At 40.6% G+C, this 18,361-nt stretch overlaps 1 protein-coding gene across 9 annotated transcripts in view; it reads right to left on the minus strand.

Annotated features, from left to right (window-relative positions):
* The window catches only part of LOC101411159 (rhox homeobox family member 2), a 104,402-nt gene that overhangs the window by 60,816 nt on the left and 25,225 nt on the right, over positions 1 to 18,361 (minus strand). For 4 of the 9 annotated variants that reach the window (XR_011648022.1, XR_011648026.1, XR_011648023.1 and 1 more), the window contains 2 exons: positions 17,865 to 17,997; positions 173 to 468 (listed from right to left, as the gene is read on the minus strand). The exons of 2 other annotated variants lie outside the window; for them this stretch is intronic. The gene's annotated coding sequence lies outside the window, so the exon portion shown is untranslated. Of the gene's footprint in view, positions 1 to 172; positions 469 to 17,864; positions 17,998 to 18,361 lie in introns of those variants that run through there. 3 more of the 9 variants (XM_071213387.1, XR_011648024.1, XR_011648025.1) reach the window with 2 other exon arrangements.

Genomic DNA, 18,361 nt, shown 5'->3' on the forward strand with positions numbered 1-18,361 from the left:
AACAAAGGTAAGTTCAGTCTAGAATTATCATCACAATTGTAAGTGTACACAAGGGAGAGGCTAAATTTTGCGTATCCATAAGCTGGGGGTGAGACTTGTTTAGAATGAACATCATAAAGCAAGAGTGGTGTTGGGAAGTGGATGCAGATCAAGTGATAGGGTTTCCACTTACCACAGGGGAGGACCCAGGAGAAAGCATGCCTGATGGTGAGCCAGTGCCCATGCGGTGAGCTGAGTGCCTGCATGAGTGCCTGCGCCGTGAGCCAAGTGCCCGCGTGGCAAGCCAAGTACCCATGTGGTGAGCCAGTGCCTGCGCAAGTGAGTCACGCAGCAAGATGATGATGCAACAAAAGAGAGACGAAGAGGAGAGTCAAGGTGAAGTGCAGCAGAAACCAGAAACTGAGGTGACGCAAGTGAAGAGAACCTCTCTCCACACCAGAGGTCGCCAGGATCAAATCCCGGTGAATCCTAGAGGAGAAAAACAAGAAGAGAAGACAAAAAGAAAAATAGATACAGAAGATCACACAGCGAATAGACACAGGCAGCAAGAAAACAGCAGCAGGTTGGGGGTAGAGGGAAGAGAGGGGAAAAAAAAAAGAGTGGTGTAGGCTAAATCCAGTCAGTTACAGTGATTTCAGATATTAAGCTTTGACTATTCTATAATTCACTAAAAGTAGAAAGGCACCTATATAATAATTTAGTAATCAAAATTTTTTTGTTAATGCTAAACCCTCAGTTGCAAAGGTTCAGTACAATGCCTTAAGCTTCACTGGACTTTTCTAGTGCGGAGCACTCTCCCCAAATATATTCTCATTGCTCGCTGCTCTGTATTCCTTCCAATTTTTCTTAAAATTGTTCATTGAGGACTTTATTAGCCACCTCATCTAAAATTGCAACCCTCTCCTCCTCTCTGTTTTATTTTTTTCTTTAGCACTTATCACTATCTAATATATTCAATTTTACTTATTTGTCCTACTGTCTTTCTTCCACCACCAGGATATATAGGATATGAGGGCAGAAACCTGTGACCACTGCTTGGTCCCAGACCCTAGAACTGGCAGGTAAACAGTACATGATCTATCAGCCTTTGTTGAATACATGCACAGATTTATTTTCTCCAGACCATTTATTTCTTCAGAGATGAAAAGGCAGGCCAAAATATTTGTTTTACCTACTCCACAGGGCTGTTGTAAGGACAGAGGCAATTAGAAAGTAGATGACTATGTAGCAAAGAATTTAACTTCACCCCAAAAGAGGACAAGTCTTTCCCTTGGCTTCTGGGAGGTAATCTCTAAACCCTTTGAATGCCATTCCTGATAGGAGTATCTTTATTTCCCTGTGTGCTTTCAGCCACACCAACCACATGACTTAGGTTGAAGGCCTTGGGCCCAGTTGTATAGTAACAAGGTGATTTAGAATGGGAGCTTTGAATCATCAAAAGCTTGACCTGATGGATTGGAGACTCCGCTCACTCAGGTGGGCAATCAGTCCTGCCTACATAATGGAATCTCAATAGAAACTCTGGACTTAGAGGCTCATGTGACCTCTCTGGTTGACAAAACTCCATGAATACTGTCATACATTGATGCTTGGAAAGTAACACATCCAGACTCTAGAGGGGAGCTCCACATTTGGAACTTCCCTGGACTTTGTCCTATGTGCTTTTGCCATTGGCTGTTTTTAATTTGCATCCTTTCTCTATAATAAACCATAACAGTGAGTGTAATAACTTTCAGTGAGTTCTGTGAATTATTTTAGCATATTATTAAACCTGAGGGTGGTTTTGGAAATCCTTCGAACTTGTTGCTCATCAACTTGAAGTTGGTTGGTGTCTGTGGGGACTGTCCCTCTAACTTCATAGTTGGCCAAAACTTCTAGAGTGCCAAAAACCTAAAAGGTCTGTAAAATCAAGACAGAAAATCACCATGGTACCCCTACCCAGTAAACCCTAGAAATAAGGTCTGTTATCTAAATGCAAGGCATTTCTGAAGGAAAGCTTCCTCAAGCACATTGCAGATTTCCTACAATTCACTGCATAACAGAGGATTGTAAATTAGGAGAAGCCATTTACTGAGTTCTTGGTAAGCACTCCTAAGCACTTCCCCTGTTTTACCTTACTTAATTCTCACAACAAATCTACATGATAGGTACATCATTGCACCCATTTTTCAGATGAGGAATCTGAGTCTCAGAAAAGTTAGACAATTTGTCCAAAGTTGCTCCAATTAAGAAGCCTAGTGAATTTTGATCTCAGGACTGTCTGATACACCCCATTTTCAATAATGAATAGAACAACTAGGCAGCAGATCAACAAGAAAATAGAAAACAAGAAAAATACTATAAACCATTTAAACCTAACAGACAGAAACATTCCACCCAACATCAGAAGAATACACATTCTTCTCAAGTAAACATGGAACATTCTCTAAGGTAGACCACATGTTAGGCCATAAAACAAGTCTCAATAAATTTGAAAGGATTGAAATTGTACAAACTATGTTCTTGGGTCACAAAGGAGTGAAATTTGAAATTCATAACAGAAGAAATTTGGGAAATTCACAGATATGTGGAAATTAAATAACATCCTCCTAAACGGCCAACGGGTGAATGAAGAAATCATAAGGAAATTTAGAAAATATTTTTAGATGAAAGAAAATGAAAACACAATATATCAAACTTATGGGATGCATTAAAAGCAGTGCTCAGAGGAAATTTTTAGCTGTTAATGACTACATTAAAAAAGGAAGAAAGATCTCAAATCAATAACCTAAACTTCCTCTTTAAAAAAAAAGAACAAGAAAAAAAGACCAAAGTAAACTGAAAGCTAGCATAAGGAATGAAATAAGGATTAGATCTTTCTTTCGAAAGATCAACAAAATTGACACCCAGCAAAAGTGGCTTGCTCAATGTACTTCATTAATGATCATTTCCTGAGACATCAGGGTTTCAAAGAGTTTATTTGCTTGTGCATAGCAAAGGAGGACAGTGGCCTCAAAACTGCCTCCTGGAACTGCAGTAATCCTGATAGTTTTATAATATCCACACTTAGCATTATGCTAATTAGTAATTGGGGTGGGGCTGGCTCAGGTTCCTTCATTAATAAACATTAATGGGGGTGGGTACAAAACAAAGTGAGTCACAAAGTTATTGCAATCACAAGACAATCATCAGAGATCAAGGCATCTAGAAATGCAGAGTAGAGAATGAGGGTCAGTTACAGGGTTTTTCTTATTGATTTCAAACAGAGAAGGGTTGAGTCCATTTCAATAGACTTGTTCATATACAAGGGTAAGATCAATCTGGAATAATCATCACAATGGCAGGTTTTTAGTTAAAAATGACCATATACAAAGGGTGAGGTCATTCTGGCCAGTTTCAGTAATTTCAGATATTAAACTCTGGCTATTTTATAATACACTGGAAGAAAAGGGCATCTATATAATGATTCAGTAATCATAATTATTTGTTAATTCTTAACCCTTGGTTACAAAATTGATAAACTTTTTTCAAGACTGGCTAAGGAAAAAAGGGAGAAGATGCTAATAACTAAATAAAGTCAGAAATGAAAAAGGGAAAATTACTACAAGCTCACAGAAGTAAAAAGGAATATAAAGAAATATATATGAACAACTGTATGCCAATACAGCAGAAAATTTAGATGAAATGAATACAGTCCTAGAAAGACACTATCTACCAAGACTGACTCAAGAAGAAATAGAGAGAAGCAGATGGAGCTCAATTGATACAGCATCCGCCTACCATATAGCTAGGTCCAGGGTTCAAACCCAGGGCCTCCTGGCCCATGTGGTGAGCTGCCCCACATGCAGTGCTGCCATGTGCAAGGAGTGTCATGCCATGCAGGGGTGGCCCCTAAGTAGGGGAGCCCCACGCACAATGAGTGTGCCCCGCACTGCCCTGCGCAAAGAAAGCACAGCCTGCCTGGGAGTGGCACCACACACACAGACAGCTGACACAGCAAGATGATGCAACAAAAAGAGAAACAGATTCCCGCTGCCACCGAGAATGCAAGCAGACACAGAAGAGCACACAGCGAATGGGCACAAGAGAGCAGACAACAGGCGGGGGGAAGGGGAGAGAAATAAATAAAATAAATCTTTTTTAAAAAAAGAAAAAATAGAGGGAAGTGGATGTGGCTCAAGTGACTGAGCTCCCTCCTACCACACGGGAGGCCCAGGTTCAGTCCTGGTGCCTCCTAAAGACAAGCAAGACAGCAAGTTGATGTGATGGACTAGTGTGGCAAGCTGATGCAACAAGATGATGCAACTAGAGACACACGGAGGAAAACATAACGAGAGACGTAACAAAGCAGGGATGGAAGTGACTCAAGTGATTAGGCTCCTCTCTTCCACATGGGAGGTCCCAGGTTTGGTTCCTGGTGCCTCCTAAAAAAAAAGACTAGCACACAATAAACAGACACAGCAAATGCAAGCAATGAGGGGGTGGGAATAAATAGATAAATTAAATTCTTCTTTAAAAAAAGAAATAGAAAATCTGACTAGATCTATAACAAATAAAGAGATTAAGTTAGCAATAAAATTTTTTAAAAAAATTATCCACCAAAAAATGCCCAGGCACAGAAGTCTTCACTGGTTAATTCTACCAAACCTTTAAAGAAAAATGAACATCAATTCTTCACAAAGTCTTCAACAAAGTAGGGAAAAAACTTTCCCCAAAATATGTGGTCAATATTAAGGTTAAAACAAAAGCATTCATCACAAGAAAAGGAAACTATAGACCAATATCCCTTGCTATATACATGCAAAATTCCACAACAAAATACTAGCCAAATGAATCCAGCAATTTATGAAAAGAAGAATACATGACAAAATGGGACTTATCCCAGGAATGCAAGTGTGGTTTAACATCTGAAAATCAATTAATGTAATGCACAATATAAATAGAATAAAGAACAAAAACTGCATGATCATCTCAATAGGCACACAAAAATAATTTAACAAAATTCAGTGCTGCTTTTGTGATAAAAAGCCAACAAACTAAGAATAGAACAGTACTTCCTTGCGGTCACCCCTCGGGCTGAAGTGTGGTTTGCTGGCCTGGCGGGGGAGCGGCTGCGGTAGGCCAAGCCGCTGCCCCCATAATAGGGTGGCTGGTCGGACTCACCGCCACCCCTGAAGGGAGCTCGGCATGGGCGCAGAGTGCCCTCGGGTCTCCCCTTCTCGGCAGCCATGCTTCCGCGGCCGCCCCTCCTCCCAGATAGCGCCACACGAGGTCTTCTTTCTCCCTGCGCAGGCGCAGGGCGGAAAATTCCAGTCTGCCCTTTTCCCCTCCCCCGACAACAGCAACAGCCAGGCGTGGGCGGAAAAATCCAGTCTGCCCTTTCCCCTCCCCCGACAGCAGCAACAGCCAGGCGTGGGCGGAAAAATCCAGTCTGCCCTCTTCCCTTCCCCCCGACAGCAGCAACAGCCAGGCGTGGGCGGGAAACTCAAGTCTGCCCTCCACCCCAGCAACAGCAGCCACCAATCCCTAAACCCTGCCACTTCCCCCAGCAACAGCAACAGCCAATCCCTAACCACTGCCCCTCCCCCGTCCAGTACCTCCCACTGACCTTTCTCCGGCAACCAATCAGAACAGGGCATGGCTTCGACCAATCAGCCTTCCCCAGCCCCTATAAAACTGTTGCCTCTCCCTCAATAAAGTTGGACTTGCGTGTTTACCTTGTCTCCGCGGTAGTTCTTCTGCCGTGTGCCCTCCAGTCCTGAGAGCCCCCGACAAGGGCCTGGCCTCCCTTGTCCCCAGTTCGTCGCCTGCTTCTCCGGATGACCCCCTCGTCGCCGGCTTCGCCGGGCGACCCTGTCAGCCGAACCGTGCAACCCCTGTGAGACCGACCCCTTGTCTGCTGCCGGACCGACCCCTCGTCCCAAGCGGGACCGACCCCTCGTCCGCAGCCAGATCCCACCTCTACCGACCGAGCAAGCCGCCGCACTTCCTCAACCTGATAAAGGGCAACTTAAAAAAACAAAATAAAACAGCTAATGGTAACATAAACTTAAACATGAAAGACTGACTGCTTTCCCTCTACGACCAGGAGCAAGACAAGGATGTTTGCTCTTGTCATTTCTATTACACATTGTACTGGAGGTTTTAGTCAGAGCAATTAGAGAGGAAAATTACATTTAAATTAAATTAAATTTAATTCATCAGACTGGAAAAGAAGAAGTAAAACTATCAGTATTTGCAGATGACATAATCTTGTATAAAGAAAATTCTAAGCAATCTACCAGAAAACTATTCAAGCTTATAATAAATGAGTTCAGCAAAAGTTGCAAGATACAAGATCAATATATAGAGCTTTAGACCCAACCTAAAAACTTTTCCATCCACTGCATAGTTCTCTTCAGGCTCCCCTACATGTTCCCTCTCTAGGCCAGACTGAATTTGCCTTCACTCTCCTGACCATGCTGGCTGGGTTGCAGTTCCCTGAAATTAGCTTTGCAGGTAATCCTTCCTGGGGCAGCTCATACCACATCCTCTAACGGGGATTCTGCGCACAGCCTGCTCAGCTACTGCCAAAGTCTGACCCATTCTGTATGCAAGGGGAACCTCACTATCCAAAATACCAAACATGCTTCTACCACAGGCTGCTAAGAACAGTGCCTCTTCAGAAGTTTGAGTCCTGGCCCAATTCCTTCTGCCTTTGTGACCTTGGGAAAGTCACTGAATATCCATTTCCTCTGTTAGGAAAAGAAAATAATGGCCCCTTCTTAGAAGCCTGCTGTGAGAATTGATTAGCCAGGCCTGGGTGCACATTGAACTCCCACTTGATGTCAGCACTATGACTGAGCACAGTCTGTGCTCCACCACAGGTCCCTGCATCTGCTTAGAAATAGTGGCTGCATTTTCTACTTGGCATCATCAATCACAGGGTAGGCCTTGGTACAGACTGACTACATTTGTTCTTCATCCATTAACTCTAGCAATAGCTGATATTGACTAAGGACTCACCATGGGCTTTATCTGCATTACTAGAGGTGCCCAAAGATGTACTTACCAAATCCAATGGATGTGTCAGGATGATGGGAACGAGTGTTGTTGGGGGGGGGGAGAGGGGGGGTGGGGGGGTGGGGTTGAATGGGACCTCACATATATATTTTTAATGTAATATTATTACAAAGTCAATAAAAAATAAAAAAATTAAAAAAAAAAAAGGTTCTGACTCCACTGAAGTTCAGAATAGATCATTCTGATTAGGATTAACACAACAACAAACTTTCACCACATTAAAATTTTAAAGCAAAAAAAAAAAAAAAAAAACAAAAAAAAAACCACCATGGGTCAAATACCATCATTCTATAGATGTGGTACCTGAGATACAGAGAGGTCAGCCAACATGTAAGCCACTTTGTAAGCGGAGAGGCTGGGCTAGTCTGCTTCCATACTGTATGGCCTCTTGCTCCTTGGTGGGTCATCTGCCTTGCCAGTCTGCAAGAGCCTACAGCACAAGGGCCAGGTTGGGCATTGTAATACTCCCCACTTGGCCTGGCTCAGGACCCGGTATACATGCAACAGCCAAAATAAACCATAGCTCGTAGTAATATTGTGATGATGCTTTTATAATCTGTAATAAACGTTCCACAACAATGCAAGGTGTTGGTGGAGGGGTGATGTATGGGAATTCTGCACATTATGCATGATTGTTTTGTAAGCTCACAACTTCATATAACAACAAAAAAAGTGAATGGATATAGACAGTGCCATAACCCTTGTCCAGAGCTTGGTTCAGAGTAAATGCTCAGTAAGGGTGAGCTGAAGGGAGGTGGTACGGTGGTTAATTTTCCTGACATTTTAGCAACAGGAAACAGCTTCTCCTCTTACAGTTTATGTCAGTGGCATAGAGTTGCATGCTGTGTTTTTCTATTATACAGTTAACTGTTTAATATACTAACCAATCCCTTAACATATTTAAAACAAAGCAAAAACCCTGAACTAAAATGAGTGACTTTGTAAATATTGAGGCTTTGGAGTAGAGGATTAATTCACCCACAGAACACACTATAAAAGTAACTAATGTATGCTTGGTTATACTGAGACTGAACTGAGAGAAAGCTTAAAAGTTAAGTGCCTGGTTCTCTTGCTGTTGTTTAAGTGCTTGGTAGTAGAGAGTGGCAGCCTAGATCTTAATTTTCTGGAATACTTTGATATGATGGACTGAAGCATTGCTAAAATAGTTACATTATGGTAAGTCCTGAGGAAAGGTTTGCAAGCCTCAGAAATTTGTCTTAAAAAAAGAAAAAAAGAACAGATTTGAATAAAGTTCCACTGACTTAAGAAGTGTAAAAATGCTAGAGAAAAACTGTATGTAATCAAAATATGCCTTGGAGATACTACACAAATGAAATGTTATAAAACTACCAAATACATAATTAGATATTCTCCTGAAGAATTTCAAACATCTAAGGAATTACATTTTCCCTTTAGTGGTATAATTATGAAGAGGTGGATTTTGTGATATTTGGTGGTGGTAGGGAGGCTCTCAAATCAAGGTAGATTGTTACTTGCGAATTTGAAATACTTTACCATTTGTTCAGGCAGGAACAACTAATTGTAGGTCATGGGATCAAAAGGTGACTATTTGATACCACACTTATGAAAGAAGTTGTTGATGTGGGAAAAGTAGGGGGTGTGGGGAGTGGGGCATATGGGAATCTCCTATATTTTTTAATATAATATTTTGTGTGATCTATGTATCTTTTAAAAATAAATTATATATATAGATTTATAAAGGTGACTACTTGAGACCATAAACCATAAAAGTATTTACTGGGAAAAAAATCAGGATGAACTTATTAGATTTGCTCCAGAGTGTATGTTAGTGAAGTGATGAAAACAGGCTGCAGACTTGGAGGTGGTGTCCAGAAAAACAGCCCAATAGGCAGGATACTAAGTGCTGGCATCCTCATGCTACAGTCTAACAATCAGCCCTAGTCTTGGGTTGGGAGCAAGATCTCCATTTTCTCTGGCAGGCAGCACAAGCTCAGAGGAAAAGAAAAACTTCAAGTTTGGTGGGTTGCTTTCTCCCTCTCTAGATTTAGTGTACTCTCAATGTATTCTAAAAGGAAAATGAACCGCAAGAAACAAATAAAGTAAAAGGGTACTAATGACTCCATTTTCAATAGTTAAGATGGCATTGATAGTCCATGATGTGAGATGTCAATAGACATATGTAAAATATCACCACTGGAGATACTTACTCAAATGTTTGTAAGAGGCACGGCTCTGAGTGGGAGTGTTTTTGACACCTAAACAGTTTTGTGGAGTTAAAAGGTATAACGATGTTGGCTGGTTGTTCCTACATACACTGGGTATAGTAATAAAAGAAAGGGATAAGATGAAGTATTTAAATTTGCAACTTAAACACCACATGAAGGGCATGAAAGTTTCTATGTGTACCCTGAAAGAAAATTTTACTTAGTGTAGCCGCACTTGAGATTTCTGAAAAATGGTCCCAGGGTCTCATTGTGTGAGTGGCTAAATTACAACATAAAATAAAATTCCCAACCATGCAAGATGTCTCTTGTTAAAGTGAGGGCACTGACTGAAAAGGCACGGGATCCTGAACATTTCAATGGAGACATAAGGGTTGATAATGATGGGGATGGGGTAATAGAAACCCTAGATTCTGCTGAATTTTTACCAGAGAAACCTGTAATGGTCTGCCCTGAGGAAACAGCCATCCCCTTCCTCCTCAGACTGCCTTGAGGAAACCCTCAGCCTTCTGTGAGGAAACAGCTTCCTAACCTCCATTCTGCCCTGAGGAATCTGCATTCAACCTACACCTTAAGAAATTAGCCCTTCTGTGCCTGGTAAACATTTAACTATCTCCCCTGAGCAAAAGCTCTCACTCCTCTGTATGAAGAGATCAATCCTGTTTCACCAAAAGAAATTGCAATGGAATGCCCTGAGATAATTGGCTGACAAGATACTTCTAATTCTTTACGTGACCCACCCCCATCACCCCTCTTTTCTTCCAGACCCATAACTAGAGTGAAGTCCTAACAAGCCCCAAAAGGTGAGGTACAAAGTGTGACCCATGAAGAGGTGCACTATACTCCAAAAGAACTGCATGAGTTTTCCAATTAATATAGACAGAAATCAGGAGAACATATGTGGGACTGGATATTAAGGATGAGGAATAATGGTGGAAGGAATATAAAGTTGGTTTAGACTAAATGTATTGACATAGGCCTGCTAAACAGAGATTCTGGGTTTAGTGTTGTGCCTTGAGGGATTAGAAAGGGCTCTAACAGTTTGTTCAGGCAGTTGGCTAAAATATGGACCAAAAGGTGGACAACATTACCTGAAGTTAAAATGCTAGAATTGCTGTGGTGTAATACAGATGAGGGGATCCAAAGGCTTAGAGAGACTGGAATGTTAAAGTGAGATGTATCATGCAAGTCCTGCTCACTCACCCCAGGAATGTCCAGTGGACACACCTTTCACCAGGATTATAAGGAATAAATTTGAGAGACTAACTGCATCTTCCTTGAAGAGCTCTGTGGTTGTTCTCCTCTGTAAGTCAGATATTACTGTGGGATCTGCTGTCACTGAACTGGAATCCTTAAACACAATGGGGATGATTGGAACTTGGGTTGGCAGAATCCAAGTGTCAGCACTTGGATTCTGGCCCTAATATTTTCCTTCAAGGGAACTTAGAGAACAACAAGGAAATAGAATGAGAAGAACAAAGTGTCAAAGAGAAGATTTAACACACACACAAAAACAGCACCTAAAAAAAAACCTGAGACTAGACTGAGAAGCTAATCAATTGAACAAACCCATCAAGATAAAATGATGACCAGACAGCAACACAAAATTATAAACCATACCAATAATCAGGAAGACATGGCCCAACCCAATAAACAAACTAAAAACCAGGAAGAGGAGCAGAACATTGAACAACTAATCAAATCTCTCCAAACAAACATCATGGACCAATTTAATGAAGTAAAGGAAGAGATAAAAGATATTAAGAAAACACTTGGAGAGCATACAGAAGAAATTATAAACATACACAAAAAGATAACAAATACGATGGTGATGAATGGCACAATCCAAGAAATCAAAAATACATTCTCAGCAAATAACAGCAGATTTGAAGAGGCAGAGAAAAGAACTAATGATGTGGAAGACAGTACATCTGAAATCAAACATCTAGTTGAATTACTCAAGAAAAAGATAGAAAAAATCCAGTATGGATTTAGGAACCTGAATGATAACATAAAAAGCACAAATATACATATTATAGGCATCCCAGGAAGAGAAGGGAAAGGGGACAGAAGGGATGTTGGAGGAAATAATGGCTGAAAAGTTCCCAAACCTATTGAGGGAGAGGGATGTACAAGTCCAGGAAGCACACCCCAAACAGTATAAATCCCAACAGGCCTACTTCAAGATATAAACTTGTCAAATTATCCAATGCTCAAGGCAAAGAGAAAATACTGAAGGCAGCAAGAAAAAAGAGAACCATCACATAAAAGGAAAGCTCAATAAGATTAAATGCTGATTTCTCATCTGAAACCATGGAGGCAAGAAGGCAGTGGTATGACATCGTCAAGGTATTAAAAGAAAAAAATTTCCAGCCCAGAATACTCTATCTAGCAAAGCTGGCTTTCAAAAATGATGGAGAGTTCAAAATATTCACAGATAAACAGAAACTAAGAGAGTATGCCAACAAGAGGGCTTAAGGAGGAAAGAAAAAAACAGGAGAGAAAGAGTTGGAGAAGAGTGTAAGAACAACTAAAAAGACAAAAAGAAAAAACCAACATATGACATACACAAATCCAAAGAAAATATAACTAATGTAAGTAATTCCTTGAGAGTAGTAACACTGAATGTTAATGGATTAAACTCACCAGTCAAGAGGCACAGATTGGCAGAATAGATAAGGAAATATGACTCATCTATGTGCTGTCTACAAGAAAACCACCTTAGACCCAGGGATTCAAGGAAGTTGAAAGTGAATGGCTAGAAAACAATCTTACAAGCAAACGGGGCAGGAGTATCTATACTAATATCAAACAAAACAGACTTTAAATGCAAAACTATTGTGAGAGACAAAGATGGACACTACATATTAATAAAAGAGGTAATCTTTCAAGAAGAAAGAACAATCATAAACATTTATGCACCTTACCAGGCACAACAAAATACATGAGGTGAACATGGAAAAACTAAGTGGAGGAATAGATGCCTCTACAATTATGGTGGGGGTCTTTAATACACCATTATCACCATTAGACAGGACATCTTGAGAGGAAATCAATAAAGACACAGAGACTTTGAATAATATATTAGAGAATCTGGACTTAATAGACATATATAGAACACTACACCCAAATATAGCAGGACATACAGTCTTCTCAAGTGCACATGGACCATTCTCCAAGATAGACCACATGTTAGGCCACAGAGAAAGTCTCAATGAATTCAGAAAGACTGAAATCATACAAAATAATTTCTCTGACCACAGTGGAATGAAGCTGGAAATCTGAAAAGGCCAAAGACCCATATTAGGCACCAAGATATGGAAGTTAAGCAACACACTTTTAGACAAACGGTGGGTCAAGGAGGAAAGCTCAAAGGAAATCAAAACTACCTTGAAACTAATGAAAATGACAACATAACATATCAAAACTTATGGGATTTGCTCAGTACAGCAAAAGCTGTACTGGGAGGGAAATTCATAGCCATAAATTCATACATCAAAAAAGAAGAAAGTGCTAAAATTGAAGACCTAACTGCACACTTGGAGGAACTGTTAAAAACAAACAAACAAACTAACCACAAAGAAAGAAGAAAGAAAGAAGAAAGATTGGAACAGAACTAAATGAAATAGAATACAAGAAAGCACTAGAAAAAATGAACAAAACAAAGAGCTGGTTCTTTGAGAAGATCAAAAAATTGACAAACCTTAGGTAGACTAACAAAAAAAGAGAGAAGATGCAAATGCACAAAATAAGAAATGAGAAAGGGGATATCACCACTGACCCCACAGAAATAAAGACTATCATAAGAGGATACTTTGAAAAACTATATTCTAACAAGAAGGACAATTTAGAGTAAATGGACAAATTCCTAGAAAGACATAAGCAGCCCTACATTGACAAAAGAAGAAATTGATGATCTCAACAAACCAATCACAAGTAAAGAGATAGAATAAGGCATTAAAAACTACCCAACTAAGAAGAGCCCTGGGCCAAACGACTTCACAGATTAATTCTACCAAACATTCCGGAAAGAATGAACTCCAATCTTGCTTAAACTCTTTCAAAAAACTGAAATAGAAGGAACATTGCCTAACTCATTCTATGATGCCAACAAAACCCTAATACCAAAGCCAAACAAAGACACCAGAAGACAGGAACATTACAGACCAATATCTCTAATGACCATAGATGTTAAAATCCTCAACAAAGTACTTGCTAATTATATTAAAAAACACATGAAATGAAATATACACCATGACCAAGTGGGTTTCATCCCTGGTATGCAAGGATAGTTCAACATAAGAAAATCACTTGAGGGAAACGGACTTTGGCCCAGTGGTTAGGGCGTCCGTCTACCATATGGGAGGTCCGCGGTTCAAACCCCGGACCTCCTTGACCCGTGTGGAGCTGGCCATGCGCAGTGCTGATGCGCGCAAGGAGTGCCGTGCCACGCAAGGGTGTCCCCCACGTGGGGGAGCCCCACGCGCAAGGAGTGCGCCCGTGAGGAGAGCCGCCCAGCGTGAAAAGAAAGAGCAGCCTGCCCAGGAATGGCGCCGCCCACACTTTCCGTGCCGCTGACGACAACAGAAGCGGACAAAGAAACAAGACGCAGCAAATAGACACAGAAAACAGACAACCAGGGGAGGGGGGGAAATTAAATAAATAAATAAATCTTTAAAAAAAAAAAAAAAGAAAATCACTTGATGTAATATCTTGTATTAGTCAGCCAAAGGGGTACTGATGCAAAATACCAGAAATTGGTTGGGTTTTATAAAAGGTATTTACTTGGGGTAGCAGCTTACAGATACCAGGCCATAAATCATACGTTACTTCCCTAACCAAAGTCTATTTTCACTTGTTGGAGCAAGATGGCTGCAGACATCTGTGAGGGCTCAGGTTTCCTGGGTTCCTCCATTCCTGGGTCTTGCTTCTCTTTCCTCTGTGTGCTTACTTCCTCAGGCCCCAGGTTAAGGCTTCAGCATTGAACTCCAACATCAAAACTCCAACATTAAAAACCCTCAACTCTGTCCTTTGCCATGCCTTTTATCTGAGAGTTTCCACCCACCAAAGGGTAGGTACTCAACACCCTAGAAGACAATACAAGCTCGTGACCCCAGAGGAAAAGACCTGCTGACAAACATAATCCAATATTTCTTTTTGGAATTCATCAATTATATCAAACTGCTACACTCCACCCTCTGAATTCCAAAAAGACATTACAATATTTTAAAAAACCAAAAACCTTAAATCAGTTACAAAGCAAGTACTAAATCATATCACAATCAATTTAAAGAAATACAGTTTGTGCTGGGGCAAAGTCCTGTCTGCTATAGACCTCTGAAACTTTCAAAACAATTCATCTACTTCCAATACACAAATGGACAAAGGAAAAATATTTTCATTACAATTAGGAGAAAATAGGAGGGAAACATGAGTCAAGGGTCCACTATAGTTCAGTAAACCTGCAGGGCATCCTACATTCAATTTCAGTCTGAAAGTCATTCTTAAGATGATGGTTTCCTCTCCTTGGGGCTATATGGGGACCCACCCTTTCTGCTGGCTTGCCCAATGGCCGTTTTCTTGGTTCCACCCTCACCAAGCATCTGGGTGTCAACCAACCTCCAGCCCTCTCCCTCCAAGAATGTTGGGGTGATTGCCACACCTTACCTAATCTTTGGGTTAGAGTATTAACCCCCCTAGTACAGTGAAGTGAAGACAACATTCCCCCTAACATTTGGCATACAGGTTTAACCCTCTCAGAGCAATGAGTTGACCACCTGGCCTTCCCTAACATTTAGGGGACAGGTCCACCCCGCTCAGAACTGTGGGGTGCTGACCTAAACCACCATAATCCTTGGGGAATGTGTTCAAGCCTCTCTGTACCCTGGGACAGAAAGTCTCCCAGAACATTGGACAGGAACATCCACCCTCTTCAATGAGTTTGAAGCAAGAGTTTGCCCTCTTGTTAGGGCAAACTCACCCTCTCTGTACACATGGGTGGGGTTCCTCACGTGGCCCAAGGTGATGTTCTAATTCCAGATCTCAGCTTCCATGGTTTTCCTGTTAAAATTGTTTTTCCTTCAATCTCTCCTTTCTATGTCCTTTTTATTCCAGGCTAACAATGGTTTTGTTCATACAGTTCTCTCAAAAACCTTGTTGGTTTAGCATGGAGGAAGCAGGGGTCCAAGCTGCCAGACTTTCAACAAGTCTCTCCTAGATAACTGCATCTTTAATCTTGATTTAACAGTTCCATGTTTAGTTAAGTCCTTCAATGGGACACTTTCATCTGGGATCTTGATTTCCAGAGGTTTGGAATTTCCAGTATCAGTTTCTGTTTTCTTTATACCCAACAGTTCAGTCCTCAGCATCTCTCTCTCATCTAGCATTTTGCTATAAGCTGTAAGCAGAAGCCAAGCCACATTCTCCTGGTTTAATTTGGAAATTTCTTCAATTAAATGCCCAGGCTCACCATTTTCAAATTCTGCATTCCATAAAACACCATGAGTAAATCTTGCTAAGTTCTCAGCACTTTAAAACATGGATTGCCTTTCCTACAGTTTCCAATAACAGTTTCATAATTTACTTCTAAGGCATCTTAAAAAGTCTCTTTAGCCTCCATATTGCTATCAACAGTCTCTTCAAAGCAATCTAGGCCTTTTCCATCAAGCATCTCACAATTCCTCCAAAAAGTACCTCTTACCCATTTATAAAACTGTTTCAGCATTTCAGTAATTGCAAAAGCACTTCCCCACTCCTCTGTACCAAGTTCTGTATTAGTCAGCCAAAGGGGTACTGATGCAAAATACCAGAAATTCCTTGGTTTTTATAAAGAGTATTTATTTGGGGTAGCAGTTTACAGATACCAGGCCATGAAGCATAAGTTACTTCCCTCACCAAAGTCTATTTTCACGTGTTTAAGCAAGACGGCTGCTGACGTCTGCAAGGGTCCAGGCTTCCTGCGTTCCTCCTTTCCTGAGGCTTGCTTCTCTTTCCTCTATGTGCCTACTTCCTGGGGCTCCAGCTTAAGGCTTCGGCATCAAAACTCCAACATTAAAAACCCTCAAATCTATCCTTTGCTATGACTTTTACCTGAGAGTCCTCACCCATCAAGGGGTGGATACTCAACGCCCTAATGACACATATATAAAACACAGTATTATGCCCAGAGGAAAAGACCAGTTTACAAATATAATCCAATGTTTCCTTTTGGAATTCATCAATAATATCAAACTTCCACAACACTACACAAACAGTTCAAAAGGAAAAAAATCACATGATCACATCTATAGATGTAGAAAAAGCATTTGACAAAATACAGCACCCTTTCTTGATAAAAACACTGCAAAAGATAGGTATAGAAGGAAACCTTCTGAACATTATAAAGGGTATATGTGAAAAACCCACAGCTAACATCATTTACAACAGTGAAATTCTATAAACTTTCCCTCTAAGATCAGGAACAAAACAGACAACAACGCCCACTATCGCCCCTCCTATTTAACACTGTTAGAAGTACTTGCTTGAGTACTGGGGCAAGAACCAGATATAAAAGGCATCCAAATTGGAAAGGAAGAAGTCAAAATTTCACTATTGCAGAAGACATGATCCTATACATAGAAAGCCCTGAGAAATTTACAACAAAGCTTCTAGAACTTATTAATGAGTTCAGTAAAGTCGCACATTATAAAACCAATGTCCAAAGACCAGAAGCATTTCTGTACATCAAGAACGAGCAATCTGAGGAGGAAATCAAGAAAAAAATACCATTTACAAGAGTAAATTAAAAAATACCTAGGAATAAATTTAACTAAAGATGTAAAAGACATATATATAGAAAACCACACAACTCTGTTAAAGGAAATCAAGGGAGACTTAAATAAATGGAAGAGGGGAAGTGGATGTGGCTTAACTGATAGAGAGTCCTTCTACCATATGGAGGGTCCAGGGTTCGATCCCCAGTGCCTCACAATCCGTGTGGTAAGCTGGCCCACGTGAAGTGCTGCCGCACACAAGGAGTGCCACGCTACACAGGGGTGCTCCTGTGTAGGGGTGCCCCATGTGCAAGGTGTGTGCCCCACAAGGAGAGCCAGCCCATGCGAAAAAAGTGCAGCCCGCCCAGGAGTGGCGCTGCACACACGGAGAGCTGACACAAGATGATGCAACAAAAAAGATGCACATTCTGAGTGTCGCCTGATTATGCAAGCAGACACATAAGCATGCACAGCGAATGGACACAGAAAGCAGACAATGGGGGGTAAAAGGAGAGATATAAAAAAAATAAATCTTTAAGTAAATCTTTAAATAAATAAATAGATAAATAAATGGAAGAATATTCTCTGTACACAGATAAAAAGGCTAAATATCATTAAGATGTCTATCCTACCTAAACTGATCTACAGATTTAATGCAATCCCAATAAAAATCAACAAACCATTTTTTAATGAACTAGAAAAACTAACTATGAAATTTATTTGGAAAGGAAAGAGGCCCCAAACAGCCAAAGACATATTGAAAAAGAAAACTGAAAGTGGAGGAATCACACTATCTGACTTTAAAACATATTACAAAGCTATGGTTGTCAAAACAGCATGGTATTGGCATAAAGATATACATACTAACCAATGGAACTGAATTGAGAGTTCTGATATAGATCCTCACATATGCAGTCATCTGATATTCGACACAGCCACCAGGGCCACTCAACTGGGAGAGAATGGCCTCTTCAACAAATGGTGCTTGGAGAACTGGATATCTATATGCAAAAGAACGAAAAAGGATTACCATCTCACACCTTATAAGAACTCAAGATGGATCAAAGACCTAAATATAAGCCAAGACCATAAAGACTTTGGAAAACAATGTAGGGAAGCTTCTACAGGACCTTGTAATAGGAAATGGCTTCATGGAATTCACACCCAAAGCACGAGCCCCAGAAGAACAAATAGATAAATGGGACCTTCTCAAAATTAAAGCCTTTTGCACCTCAAAGGAGTTTGTCAAGCAAGTGAAAAGACAGCCTACCCAATGGGAGAAAATATGTGGTAACCATATACCTGATGGCTGACTAATGTCCTGCATACATAAAGAAATCCTATATCTCAAAAATATAAAGACAA

This window comes from Dasypus novemcinctus, chromosome X, assembly GCF_030445035.2.
Source record: "Dasypus novemcinctus isolate mDasNov1 chromosome X, mDasNov1.1.hap2, whole genome shotgun sequence".
Lineage (NCBI taxonomy): Eukaryota > Metazoa > Chordata > Mammalia > Cingulata > Dasypodidae > Dasypus > Dasypus novemcinctus.